Source organism: Electrona antarctica, assembly GCF_951216825.1.
Source record: "Electrona antarctica genome assembly, chromosome: 2".
In the NCBI taxonomy this organism is placed as follows: Eukaryota; Metazoa; Chordata; class Actinopteri; order Myctophiformes; family Myctophidae; genus Electrona; species Electrona antarctica.
The window spans coordinates 40,306,057-40,320,734 of record NC_136807.1 but is presented as its reverse complement, the minus strand read 5'-3'; the positions used below and the strand labels follow the sequence as shown (position 1 = coordinate 40,320,734).

Below are 14,678 nucleotides of genomic sequence, written 5' to 3'. Positions count from 1 at the left end.
CAAATGAGTTGTGCGGGTGAGAGATTTCATGGTGCATTATAGTGCCGCGCAGGCTAGCATGGAGGGTGGAGAAAAGAGTTACGCTGCATGGTATGGGTGTATATGTACACCGCACAATCATGAGGTTAATGTTATTCTGAGAGGGTATACAAAATGTGCGTGCGTGGCGTGCGTGCGTGAGTTCGTGCCTGCGTGCCTGCGTGCGTGCCTGCGTGTGTGCGTGCGTGTGGTACATTGTGGCGCAGCTGCTCAGCAGTTTCTGGCACAGGGACGACAGGGGCCCTTCAATTAGCACCTATTAATTTATCATCACCGATGGATGGATGAGGCACATGCAAACAGAAGGGTGGGCCAGTGGGACTGGGAGGGATGGGTGGACACATGTATAGGGTGGAAAGTTAACCCACCTTCAGAAGGACTCTGTAAGGGGAGGGGGATTCACTCTGTCACAGAGCTTAGTACTTGATGCCAGTGGTTTTGAGGTTATTATTCTGTGAGGTTATAGGGTTAAGGTTAGGGTTATAGGCATAGTTTTCGTGAGGTTACAGGGCTATGGGTATAGGTTTAGGCATATAACCACGGCCATCAGGTAGACAGCCTCGGGAAAGAGGTAGTTCCGTAAGGCAGTGGTTCCCAAAGTGGGGTCCGGGGACCCCCAGGGGTCCTTGAGGGAGTTCCAGGGGGTCTCCAGCTAAATGATAGATAGGAAAGGAACCAAATGGACCCTTATGCAACTCTGAGGGTGTACAAATGGAACCAAATGGACCCGTTAGCGTCCATTTGGTTCCATTTGTACTGTTGCCACGGAAACGGTCGACAGTGTGACCTCAGGCCATGACGTCACGTCACCCTAAAGTATGGTGAGCAGAGCACTAGAGGCAGTCAGTCAGAAGAGTCAGAAGAAGAAGAAGCAGTAGAAGATCAATAATATAATATACTACAAGCAATATAAAAAGGAGGTGCTTCCAACGCCCAAGGCAAGATACAGATCCTCTAAACTATATAAGACCTCCTCGAGGAGCCTCTTACACACAGCCCACTGACAGCTCCCTGCTAATACAGGACATCGTCATTACATGTACACTCTTAAATTAACAGTTAAATTAACATTGATTTTACAATAAAAAACTGGGGGTCCCAGAGATAGAAATGCCATTAAATGGGGGTCCGTAGACTAATGCATGTCAAACTGGAGGTCCTTGAAATTAAACTGGTTGAGAAACCCTGCTAGAGCCGTAAAGATATTCTCTTATGGGGGTCCCTGCATGGCATATCTTGTCAAATGGGGGGTCCGTGGGCTAATTAGTGTCAATTTGGGGGGTCCGTGACGTGAGAAAGTTTGGGAACCACTGCAGAGAGATGTGGTACTGTAAGGACGAAGTTCTTTGTCCTTTCTATTAGTAACGCCCGACGCCCAGGACGAAGTATTGTCCAAAAGACGAAGTTTATTGATATGAGAACGGATCGCATGGCTCCATAGCCCAGGAGCGCCTGTTGGGCAATCCTCTGTGTTGCGCAAGAGTGAGACGTCATCGAAAAACTCCCTCCCGTTTAGCTGATGAAAACGAAAATCTTAAAACGTTCATAACTCGCGATCTAAATCATCCCATCTAATTATGAAAAAAGATCCTGTGTTAGACGGTGCTCCGCGGTCCAGTCGCTAGTCGCGATAGATTTATTCTTACCTCCCGTTGTTGTTGATCGACTCTAGAGTGGTGTGGCTATTGTTAGCTGCTACACACACATTCACAACAACAACCGGTCCGTCCGGAAAAGGGGTCCGTCCGTGTTTATAAATCGAATGGGCGCTATAATGTAATGGATTAAATAACCCCGGGCAATTAAAGTGTTAATCAAACTAATGAATCGATTATGACACAGTTATCGTTTTTGAGTGGTGCAAACCACTCCAACAACCAGCTTTGTCTGTATGTTTGTGTACCTGTGTACGTGTCCGTGTACCTGTGAACGTGTCCGTGCACAGGTGAGCATGGTTACCATGGTCACTGACATTACGTCAGACAACAGCTGATCAGGCTGTATAAGACCTTGCACCACTCAGTTCACACGGGTGTGATTTTTAATACTATGATCGATTTTCAACCATTTTGTAAAATAGTGAAAATATCTATAGGCTCATAAGGCGTTACAATGGAATGTGCTGAGAGATTAGAGCAGCTATATTTTCGTTGTTCTCGCTGTCCGTCGCACCGCTGATCAGACTGTCTGAGTCATAGTGTCAGGGGCCGTGGTCCTACCTACTGTATGGGCGTCATAGTGTCAGGGGCCGTGGTCCTACCTACTGTATGGGCGTCATAGTGTCAGGGGCCGTGGTCCTACCTACTGTATGTCTGAGTCATAGGGTCAGGGGCCGTGGTCCTACCTACTGTATGGGCGTCATAGTGTCAGGGGCCGTGGTCCTACCTACTGTATGTCTGAGTCATAGAGTCAGGGCCGTGGTCCTACCTACTGTATGTCTGAGTCATAGTGTCAGGGGCCGTGGTCCTACCTACTGTATGTCTGAGTCATAGGGTCAGGGGCCGTGGTCCTACCTACTGTATGTCTGAGTCATAGAGTCAGGGCCGTGGTCCTACCTACTGTATGTCTGAGTCATAGTGTCAGGGGCCGTGGTCCTACCTACTGTATGTCTGAGTCATAGTGTCAGGGGCCGTGGTCCTACCTACTGTATGTCTGAGTCATAGTGTCAGGGGCCGTGGTCCTACCTACTGTATGTCTGAGTCATAGAGTCAGGGCCGTGGTCCTACCTACTGTATGGGCGTCATAGTGTCAGGGGCCGTGGTCCTACCTACTGTATGTCTGAGTCATAGTGTCAGGGCCGTGGTCCTACCTACTGTATGTCTGAGTCATAGAGTCAGGGCCGTGGTCCTACCTACTGTATGTCTGAGTCATAGTGTCAGGGGCCGTGGTCCTACCTACTGTATGTCTGAGTCATAGTGTCAGGGCCGTGGTCCTACCTACTGTATGTCTGAGTCATAGTGTCAGGGCCGTGGTCCTACCTACTGTATGGGCGTATGGGGTCTGTTTATATGGTTATGTCTGAGTCATAGTGTCAGGGGCCGTGGTCCTACCTACTGTATGGGGTCTGTTTATATGGTTATGTCTGAGTCATATTGACTTGCCTATATATGGATGTATGGGGTCTGTTTATGGTTATGTCTGAGTCATATTGACTTGCCTATTTATGGATGTATGGGGTCTGTTTATATGGTTATGTCTGAGTCATAGTGACTTGCCTATATATGGGCGTATGGGGCTTGTTTATGGTTATGTATCAGTCATAGTGACATGCCTATGAGCATGGGCGGCAGTGGTCCGGGGTTATGGTAACTGCAAGGTTGCCAGTTCGAACCCGGGCTCCCCCAGAGTTGGTGTCAAAGTGTCCTTGAGCAAGACTCTGAACCCCTAATTGCTCCTGATGTGCTGGTTGGGGCCTTGCATGGTTTCCTCCGCCATCGGTGTATGAATGCGTCTGTGAATGGGTGAATGTAATGCACAATCTATGTAAAGCGCCTTGGATAAGGGCGCTATATAAATGCACCATTTACCATTTATTTGCCTATATATGGGCGTAAGCAGTTTGTTTATGGTTAACCAGTGGTCCGGGGACCACCAGTGGGCCTTGAGGGGGTTCCAGGTGGTCCCCAGCTAAATGATAGAGAGTTGCTGTAACCAAATGGACCCTAATAGATCTTTAACTCTTGAGAGTGTAAAATGAAACCAACATTGGGTTTCAAATAAATTGTTATTTTGATCAGGTTTGCCTGTTATCTCTCCTATTAAAGTGTACCAACTTCAATACAGCATGGAATTGTGGACAAAATCTTATCCAACGACAACAAAATATTCAACGTTTTGGGTCTGAGAGGCAAAATCTCATCAAAAGGTGGTCCGTGGCTTAAATACAAAATAAATAATGGACTTTGATATGAAAAGGGTTGAAGTGGTTACGGTATGTCTGACTCTGAGTCAGAGTGACGTGGCCCCGATCTGCTGTCAGGTCCTTCCTCCCCTAAGACAGCTTTAATAGATAGAGGATGACGTATAAAATAGGGCTTATGTGGTTAATTAGACTAATTTAGTTGATTTCTTGATTATAAGAAATCAATCAAAAAGAAAATCACATCGATTCCCCTTGAAAAGATCTATGTAAAAATGTGCTTCAAGATTATTCGATCGAAGAAAATAATCCATGGTTGCAGCCCCAGTGGACTACAATGTTTGCCTGTGGCATAATCTGCCGCCATTTAACATAACACCCATTTTGCATCATCTGCAACAACAACAACACGCCACAGTTTATGCAGATGGAATTTAAATGAATCAGATAGCGCCTATCTGGGCAATTCAGCCTCCATGTTATTGTGACCAGACAAAAGGTAGTTATTTTCCAGTTTTCTCCCCCACGGCTCTCTGGGCCTGACATGTTCAGAGAGCCCAGAGCTTCCGCCATTTCGCCCGTCATGCAATATTATTACCGTTTAGCGTGTCGTGCACATTTGGAATATTTGCACTTTCTTGCGTGTACTTGACATCTTTCACCGTCACCTATAGCTGGGCCTCCGCGGGGACGAGAAATTATGCTGGCTCTGCACATCCTCGTCAGAGCCCCCTCCCCACCCCCCACCACAACCCCCACAGGGCCTGGAGGACACACACACACACACACACACACACATACGCGTACACGCACGTTAAGTCACACTGATCGAGGTGACACCGCTGGTCCGTCCTCTGCGATTAATGCACAGATGAGTCGACGCCTTGGGACTGCATGTGCGTGTCACACAGTCATGTGGCATAGCATAACAGAGGAGGACAGGGTATAGTAGGGTAGAGGGGGAAGACACCAGGCTTTTAGCATAGCAGAGGAGGACAGCGTAGGGTAGAGGGGGAAGACACCAGGCTTTTAGCATAGCAGAGGAGGACAGCGTAGGGTAGGGGGGGAAGGCACCAGGCTTTTAGCATAGCAGAGGAGAGGAGGACAGGGTAGGGTAGGGTAGGGGGGGAAGGCACCAGGCTTTTAGCATAGCAGAGGACAGGGTAGGGTAGGGGGGGAAGGCACCAGGCTTTTAGCATAGCAGAGGAGGACAGCGTATAGGGTAGGGTAGGGGAGGAAGACACCAGGCTTTTAGCATAGCATAGCATAGCATAGCAGAGGAGGACAGTGTATAGGGTAGGGTAGGGGGGGAAGGCACCAGGCTTTTAGCATAGCAGAGGAGGACAGCGTATAGGGTAGGGTAGGGGGGGAAGGCACCAGGCTTTTGGGATGCGAGGCACGTGGAGCCAGGAGGATAACCATCTTTTTCTGCAGCTCTGCTCCTCCGCCACACTGTTTGCTCAATCACCATTTACTGCAGAGAAAGGGAAGAGAGAGAGAGAGAAGCAGCCAGAGCCAGTAAGCGAGGGCGACAGAGGGGGGCAGAGGAGAGACGGGGGGGTGAGCGAATGGGGGGGGGGGGGGGGGGGGGGGTTGCTCAGTGATGCAGGGAATGAGGAAGTAGATGTAAAGGAGTTCAGAGAGAGCAGAGTGAACAAGAAAAACCAGAAAGAGAGAGTGATGGAAAGAAAACAGAGAAGGAAATCGCTATCTATACAAAGGCAGCAGGCCGAGAGGAGAGAGGCATGGTGCAGTGGTGTGCACGCACGCACGCACGCACGCACGCACGCACGCACGCACGCACGCACGCACGCACGCACGCACGCACGCACGCACACGCACACGCACACACACACCACCGTGGGCCATTCTGGGTCATATTAACAGAGCGGTACCAAGGATCAGGTGTGACGGGATTGCCAATTGTTTGTTTCAACCGCGACTTTCGGTGGCCTGAAAACGCCTGTCACGTGTGGTGAAAGAGAGTGACCATCCATCCCATCCACTATACCAATGGTTCCCAAACCTTTTCATGTCAAGGACCCCCAAATTGACACTAATTAGTCTGCGGACCCCCATTTGAAAAGATATTCCAGGGACCAGTGATTCTCAACCTGTTTAATTCCAAGGACTCCCAGTTTGACATATTAGGTCTACAGACCCCCATGTAATGGCATTTCTATCTCTGAGACCTCAATTCATATTGTAAAATCAATGCTAATTTAACTCTGAGAGTGTACAAATGGAACCAAATGGACTGAGTTACAGGCCCATAAGGGTCCATTTGGTTCCTAACTATCATTCAGCTGGGGACCCCCTGGAACTCCCTCAAGGACCACTGGGGGTCCCCAGACCCCACTTTGGGAACCACTGCACTACACCCTCTGCAGCTTTCTGCACAGCTACGCTATAGGGTCCCAGACGTATATATGGATTGGATGTACTGGTGCATAACGCGCACAGCCATATGTACCACAAGTACATTCATTTTAGCTAACAAGTCATGGGGTTTGTGTGTACAGTACATATACTTTCATTGGTTGTACAATGGAGTCACATGATGATCCACCAATGTCTCTCTGTGTGCTTCATCAAGTTCTCCGCATCCTTTACTTTAAATCCTAATCCTTACTTCCCTCCATGTCTTCTCACCCCCCCCCCCCCCCCCCCCACACACACACACACAGTCCTGTCTGCTTTATCTCAGTCTCCTCTCTCTCTTCCCCCCCCCCCCCCCCCCCGACTGGCTCTGGCTCCACTATGGAGCAATTACAGAGATCATATCAGCTGTCAGTCAGCGGCTCACAGATGAAGCCGGGCCTCTTTTACATGCTAATGGAACGCCACATTCAATCAGACCTTTGTGCGGCGGAGGGGAGGGCAGTGGCGCTCATTAAAAAATAAATCATAATAACAACAGCGACAACAAAACGGCCGGGCAGCGACTCTACCGTTACAGAGTTGCAACAGTCTTCTCTCTCTCTCTCTCTCTCTCTCTCTCTCTCACATTGTCTCCCCCTTTCTAAAAATGCACTCTATACTGTAGCTGTTTCCGCTCGTTCCTCTGTTGTCTTCTCCCCTCCTCTCTGCAGTGTGTGGGGGTGGTCGAGAGAGGTCGAGAGAAGGGAAGTACAAGCTTAATCGTCTGACAAACAAAAAGCAGTTATGTCAAGTCAGCTCCCTCTGTTTCTCTCCTGTGTTTTGCCTTTCATTCTCTCTCTCTCTCTCTCTCTCTCTCTCTCTCTCTCTATTCAGGTTCCTGCTACGTTTTTTTTTCACCACTTAATATTCTTAACATGTCTACAGTATGTCTTATGCAAGACCTCAGACCTGTGCCACTATGCAAAACTACATCAGATTAAAAACATGGCAGGCTATTAAGCAACGCAGCTGCAGCTAATACAACTGATAATGTGTCAGATTTCGGTTTGACCAGAGCCAGGGGTGTGGCGATATGCATCAAACAGCAGTCAACAGTATTTTCAGTGCACATTGGGACATGTAACTCTGACACATCCATTACCAATTTGATTATCTATTTTTGATTTCTTACATCAGTGGTTCTCAACCTTTTCAGGCCTGAACTTGGGACCACCCAAAATAATCATATTTGAACTGGATACCCCCCAAAGCATATCTGAACAAAATGTCCTACCCTAGGGAACACGGGGAGAACACGGGGAGAACATTCATATTCCACACAGAAAGGCCCTTTCGCCAACCCCACCTATAGGGTTTGGCATTGATGATGCAGAGGTTGTGAACCACTGGCTTACATCACGGTCACTTGCCCGTGCTGAGTGAAATTACTGCAGCTGAAGTGAAAATATTGTGAAACTGACTTACATGGCCGGTTAAGACTGATATGAGGTTAGGGGACGTACGTGGCCGGTTAAGACTGATATGAGGTTAGGGGACTTACGTGGCCGGTTAAGACTGATATGAGGTTAGGGGACGTACGTGGCCGGTTAAGACTGATAGGAGGTTAGGGGACTTACATGGCCGGTTAAGAGTGATATGAGGTTAGGGGATTTACGTGGCCGGTTAAGACTGATATGAGGTTAGGGGACTTATTTGAACGGTTAAGACTGAGGTTAGGTTTCTGCTTTAAGGACTTCAGTGTTTTGTACCATACTATTGTATGTATAAGTACAGAACAAAGAATGTTTGCTTTCGCCATCTTTGTTGAAGAGTCTGGGCAATTATGTTTTAGTTCCTTTTAGGACGTGACCAACGCCATGTCGGACGCCTCCACGTTTCCTAATCAAATCCAGTCAGCTCCAGGGGAGCCTGCTGGCTCCATTGCATTCGACTGATAACCTTATACTGGTGCATATCGCTTGATTTTCATAGGAATCCGCTGGCCCTCAGAGTCTCCCTCAACGAGCTGACACTCTCAGTGGGAGTGGCATCCTCTGCCCCTCGCCCCACCCACTTTTTTCTGTAACTATTATTGCTTTTAGTGTTGTATGTAGGATATTGTATGTCTTGGAGATGATGAACTGGATACAATTAGGGGTGGGACGATATGGGTACCTCACGATACGATATCTGTGGCGATATTAGGCCCTCGATAACGATAATATCACGTTATTCGATATATTGCGATGTTCAATGTATTGCAAGAGATTTCATCAACGATATATCACGATATCTGTAACTGAAAATGAAAAACATAACCATGCATAAAAGGCAAAATCTGGAATTATGTATGTATTCCAAAATCTTACAAGATTACAAGATTATTTGTGTCACAAACTGGCCAATAAGATATATATCGCGATGTATCGTGATATCGATATATCGATTATGCTTGGAGATCTTGGAGAGTTTTTGGCGATTTGCTGCAGTGTTCATTTCGTTCAGCCTAGTGTCAATAGAGGGTATGCGCATGCTTAAAGTGAATGGCACATCGAGTGGCAAATCGAGTGGCAAAGCAACATGCAAAGTGAGTTTAACATTGTTTAACGTTGTTTAATGCAATCAGATAGGACTTTTCTGTGTGGATGTATGTGCTGTCAAGGCCAGAAAGTAGTTTTTTGCCACTCAGTAGGCATTCCTGCATAACTTCCTGGTTTGATGATGATGTCACGCGCATACCCTCTATAGGATGTTTTGGTACTCGGGTCAAAGTATTGGGGCCGGTTACGAGTATGAGTATCGAGTACGAGTACTTGAGGGTGGTATCGGCCCGAGTAACCGATACCAGTATCAGAACAACTCTACCTAGACACAATGGAAACAAGCCCCTCAGGCATTTTTTGTGTCATCCATATCTTAAGTTTCTAGACTTGATAGTTGTATGCCTCCTCCCATATTATGCTGTCGTTTTTAACATGACCTGCAAAACTAACTACAAAAAAACATCCTGTAGAAACCGGTTTCATCGTCCTTTAATAAATATTGAGAGTCCAATGTTAAACATTGCCCTGAGCTGCTCCCCTGTGTACTGTACTGTACAGTATATATCTCTATAGTACATTATGTCCACATCCATCCATATACCTAGTGTAGTGTGTACTCCAACCTCAAGGTTAACTAGAGGACTGGCCTTAAGGCTGAGTTATTCTTAGCAATACGACAGCAAAGAATAGCCGAATCTACAAAGCCAGCTTGTAGATTCGGCTATTCTTGGCACGGGAGTAGGAGTTTGGCTTCAGCACATAATTGTCATCATTACCCAAGATGCTTTCGGTCCTATAGACTTTAAAAAGTCACGTTCATCTTCAACTTTATTTGTCCCCGAAGGGCAGTTGGTTTTGCAGCATACGCTAGTGCAACATAAAAAAGACAAATATGAAATCACATTATAGTGATTCATCCGTGCTACGCTTTGTTTTGCAATGGAGGTGTGATTTGTGTTTTTTAGGTGTGCATGCGAGCGTGTGTGTGTGTGTGTGTGTGTGTGTGTGTGTGTGTGTGTGTGTGTGTGTGTGTGTGTTCTTCTAAACACAATCAGGCAGTGCAGCTGGCCCCTGAATTATGCATCAATCTTACAAAGATGTCGGACAGACCTCAAGGTGTTTGGATGAAGAAAACGTGTTCCTCATATGACGATAGAAAGGAAAAACATTGTTCTCTCCATGGCTTTGACAAATGAGTCGGGGTCTGCTTCACAGGAGCTTTGCTGGTTCACCTAACGAGCAGCACCACAAAGTCCTGTTCACTTCACTTTGAGAGTGGTTGCACACTCTTGGAGTTGAATATTAAGTCTGGGGATTTCACAATGCAGGCGGGTTCACATGGCTACTGGCCTGGTAAACGGGCAGGGATGTTCACTTACATTATACCAACCAAATGCCGGAGTATCATTTATATCTGCCACTTTTACATTTCGCTTGCATTTCTTAAACTTTAACCAATCTATGTGGCTCGCCACAAGTCTGTCTGATGTCTCTGCACAGTCCCCCTGGCTACCCAGATTCCTTTGCGTGGTGGTGGTGGTGGGGCAGGCAGGCAGGATTCAGGGGCTTGGGGCGGGGGTGATGGATGCCGTTTTAAACAAAAGTGTCATTTGTGGTCACACCAATGACAAGTGACATTAGAGCAGAGGGCTAGCCACCAACCCCCCGCCCGCCAGGCCGGCACTTAGAAAGATTGGGTTGGTCTTGGATGGCCCAGGGATGGAGGGAGAAGGGAGAGCACAGTGTTAGAGGACATGGTCGTTTGTCAGGCTGCACTCCATATTCATAGACAGACGCAGCACAGTGGGCTGTGATGATAGCACAGAGTTCCACCACCCCCATCAACCACCACTACTCTATTAGGCCGATAGCGCCCTGCCCTCCAGCCTCCTTGGGGGAATTTAATAGAAGTCAATGGAAATGGGACTGGCAGTGACTGGCGGGCGGAGGCGCTTGTTATTGGTGCTGCTGCTCTGGCAGACAGTTAGTTTTACCACCGTCTCACCCCAAAACAAAACAAAAACAACAAGTCCACAAACCAAACCCTCGCCCAAACCCCTCCTCCTCCTCCTCCCTCTTCTTGCCCTCCCTCGGGGCCGTGGCCTAATCTAGGAGGGGAATCTGGCATGTCTTTGTTGCTCTCTCTCCACCTCCATAGTCAGATTTGGGTTGATCCGCCTGTTTTGTTTGCAAAGTGATTGAATTCCATACCTGAGGGCACAGTGTTTCTGGAAGGTGGTGCATGTGAGTGGGGGCGGGGGTGGGCGGTGGGGAGGGCTTTTGTTGTACATGGGTGTGTGAACGCCACTTTGAACCAGTGGGGAAGGGAGATGAGAGAATGGAGAGGGTGAGAAGGAGTTAGGGGAGGGGTGCTCCTGTTGGAGTTAATGGGGACAGGCTGCAGGGGGAACAGACAGAGTAGGACAGGTGAATGGAGGGACAGAGAGATGTTCCTGTACAAAATATGTCACCTTGTCCTCCATTTCTCTCTCGCGCACGCTCACTCGCCTTCTATCTCCCTCTCTCCCGCTTTCCCTCTCTCTCTCTCTCTCTCTCTCTATTCAATTTCTATTCAAAGGAGCTTTATTGCTACGAGAAAACACGTTTACGTTGCCAAAGCAAAAGTGGAACGACAAAACAAACACAAAACAATGCGTGTACACTTAAATATTAAATTTAAATGGGAATAAATAAAAGTGTAAACAGAGCAGTGTTGCATTGCGACTTAGAGAGGGAATACTTATCTTAAAAATTGTGCATTTTCTGTCAGAAATAGTTATACGTCCGTATAGGAAAGGTTAGCTTTTGTATAAACTTTTGAAAGTTGACAGCGGTATTTCAATCTATGTAGCTATCTTCCCCCCTCCGGCTTTATTTCTCTCTCCATCCCCCAGCTCTTTCTTTTGTCACGTGGTGTGTGGTGTGAACGATTTGTCCTCCTGTTCGTCTTCCAAGCACAACTTTGGGGTCCTGACAGCCTCCCCCCTCTCTCTCTCTCTCTCTCTCTCTCTCTCTCTCTCCCTCGTCCTCCGTTGATTTACATGCACTCGCTTTACAGAAAGAACGTTCTCTTCGTCCCCCGCCATCACCGTAGGGGCCCGAAGCCTGATTTATATTTTGTCACGCGCCCAAGCAGAAAATAGCCGATCTACAATCTCGAAACGCATGGCATGATCGACGATTGTGCCACTGTGTGAGCTTGTACAGCGGCTGTCTTTGACGTTGGGCACCATCGTACGATGAAGTCAAATTCAGACTTATAATCCTCCTGCACTGCAGTGGATGACTGTCTCTCACAGCCAAAACAAAACAGCTCTCCTCCTCCTCGATCCTCTTCCTCCTCTTCCTCATCCTCCTATGTGGCATCCCTCCATCCGTCACCGGTTGACACACACTATATGACATTCAGACAGTCACATCTCCAACAGGGACCCAGACTGTCTAACAATATAAGCCCAGCTGGCAACATGCCAAGAGATGATGGGTTTTTTTTATTACGAAAGGAGGTAAAAAGATTGGTGTGTGTGTGTGTGTGTGTGTGTGTGTGTGTGTGTGTGTGTGTGTGTGTGTGTGTGTGTGTGTGTGCGCGCGCGTGCGGGGGTGGCTGAAGAGGGAGGATTGTGCAGGGAGTGGCGAAATGAGGAATCCGTTGTTGCAGATGAAAAAGTTTTTTATGTTTGTACACTGTAAAATTCAGGGTGTTAATTTAACTCCAAGGATTTGAGGATTGACTGTGGTGTTTGTGATATGGATGAGCTTGCAATGGCGTTGGCGTTGGAAGGGACTAGTTCACGGGCCGAGCTTGACTGATACTGTCGCAGTGTATTCAAATAACAAGGATCAGATGCAGAATGTCATCTCACTCACACACCTACTGTACTTGATACTTGATACATCGCTTCAACAATAATTATGTAAATATCTAATTCAATATGGCTTTTTGTGTGTGTGTGTGTGTGTGTGTGTGTGCATGTGCCCGGTTTCTCTCTCGGTATAGTCCCACGCATCCCCAGAGGCGTGGTGTTGAAAACAGGAAAAGAAAAAGGCTTGTGAGGACACAGAAGAACATTGCGGACTTGTGAGGAATGGAAATGCTTATAGCAACAAGGTTCAGGATCAGTGTTAGTGTCAGAATTATTGTTAGAATACCGATGCTGTCTGTTAGAAGGCATGATGTACTGGAAGTGTCAGTCTTTACAAGTGTAACAATAATGTGATGATGATGGGTGTGTGTGTGTGGCTGTGTGTGTGTGTGTGTGTGTGGCTGTGTGTGGGCATTACCCAATCTGAGTGCATGTCTTATCTTCTGGGCCGGCCCGTGCGCGCGGCGGTGCTGTCCTGTTCACTCCCTGTCCTCGTCATCCCCGTCAGTCCCATCCCATTATCGCTGACAGCTATTTGTCTGTCATTGTTGACCTCAAAACAGCACAAACACTCTCCGTCACCCACCGCAGAGATGCGTGGCCTAACCCCCGTCCCCGGCTGAGCCTCAACAAAAAGATGCAACATCGCTCGTGTGCCTCGACCGCAGTTTTGTATACGGGGAATTACGAGTTATTGTACTGTATGACCGCTCATCCCTCTCTGTATGCTGTGGATTGTAAACGTATTATGGGGCTGATTCCAAATCAAACATTATTATTTATTCCTTTTGAAACGCGGCCTTATAAAGGCTTTCCCTGAATCATTTTGTCTGCAAGTCGTTTCACGAAGACCACATTCTCACAAAGCACCATCATTTGGTAATTACCGCCGTCATTAATTTAAGGTGGGGCCAGGAGCAGATGGGCAAGCAGCCAGGGAGCCATATCATTTGCTCAACCTCTACTGCCCTTGCACGGATAGATAATACTTTGCACGTTAAAAGAGGGAAATGGAAAATGACTGTGTGGAGTCAGTGGGTTGGAGACCTTTAACAGCAGAGCTGAGTGGCCAGACCTTACTGTGACATTATCTGTGAATCACAAAGGTCACAACCTGCTCTAGAGAGATCAGCCCTCTTGATCCCTGCGCGCGCGTGTGTGTGTGCATGCGCGTGCATGCGTGTGTGTGTGTGTGTGTGCACGCTCGTGCATGCATGTGTGTGTGTGTGACGCGTCTGAGTCTTTCGGTGTTGGTGCGCGACAGCATGCAGGAGGATCCCGCCCCAATGATCCCTGATCCAACATGGCGTGTCGCTCGATCCTGCCCCGCGATGAAGTGCAGTTGTAGCTTTAGCGCATGCAGGGAGCCAGCAGGAGGTTTATCAAAAAGGATTAGAGGAGGTACATCTGCTTTTCAACCTCCAACACGTGCACACGTCGCCTCCGGGTCTGTCCAACGTAGCACACAGGGAGGGAGGGAGTGGTGTGTGTGTGTGAGGGGGAGGGTGGAGAATGATGCAGGTAGTACTGGTTGGTGTGTGCGTGTGCGTGCGTGCGTGTGTGTGTGTGTGTGACGGGGGTTGTATCTTGTGCTGTGGCACGCTATCCTAACCCTCCCTCTCTCCTCCTCCTCCCCCCCTACCTATTCACCCACCTCCTCTCACAGTCTTATCCCATAGTCTACCTTGGAATCCTCACTTGCCCCCTCAGTCTCCGCCGAGGAGACAGACTGCCAATTAAAACCACCCCCAGCTACTTAAGGGGAGATCAAGGCAGGATCTTTTTTTGGGGGCTTTCTGGGGCCCTGCTATACTGGCATATTATATATTATCTCACCAGGCTATGATTACCAACCCCTCATCCACTCTGTCATTATATTCACGATGCTATAGTGTACTCCTTCTGGGGGAGACTGGAGGTCTGCGCGCCTCCAAATAGAGCGTGTGGTTGCTTGGGAGTGTGTGTGGGTGTTCTTTTCTAGAGCGTGTGGTTGCTTGGGAGTGTGTGTGGGTG

General features: G+C 47.9%; 1 protein-coding gene across 3 annotated transcripts in view; it reads left to right on the top strand.

The window, feature by feature from the left end:
* Window positions 1-14,678, top strand: part of znf385a (zinc finger protein 385A) — a 110,925-nt gene that overhangs the window by 35,359 nt on the left and 60,888 nt on the right. The window lies entirely within an intron of this gene.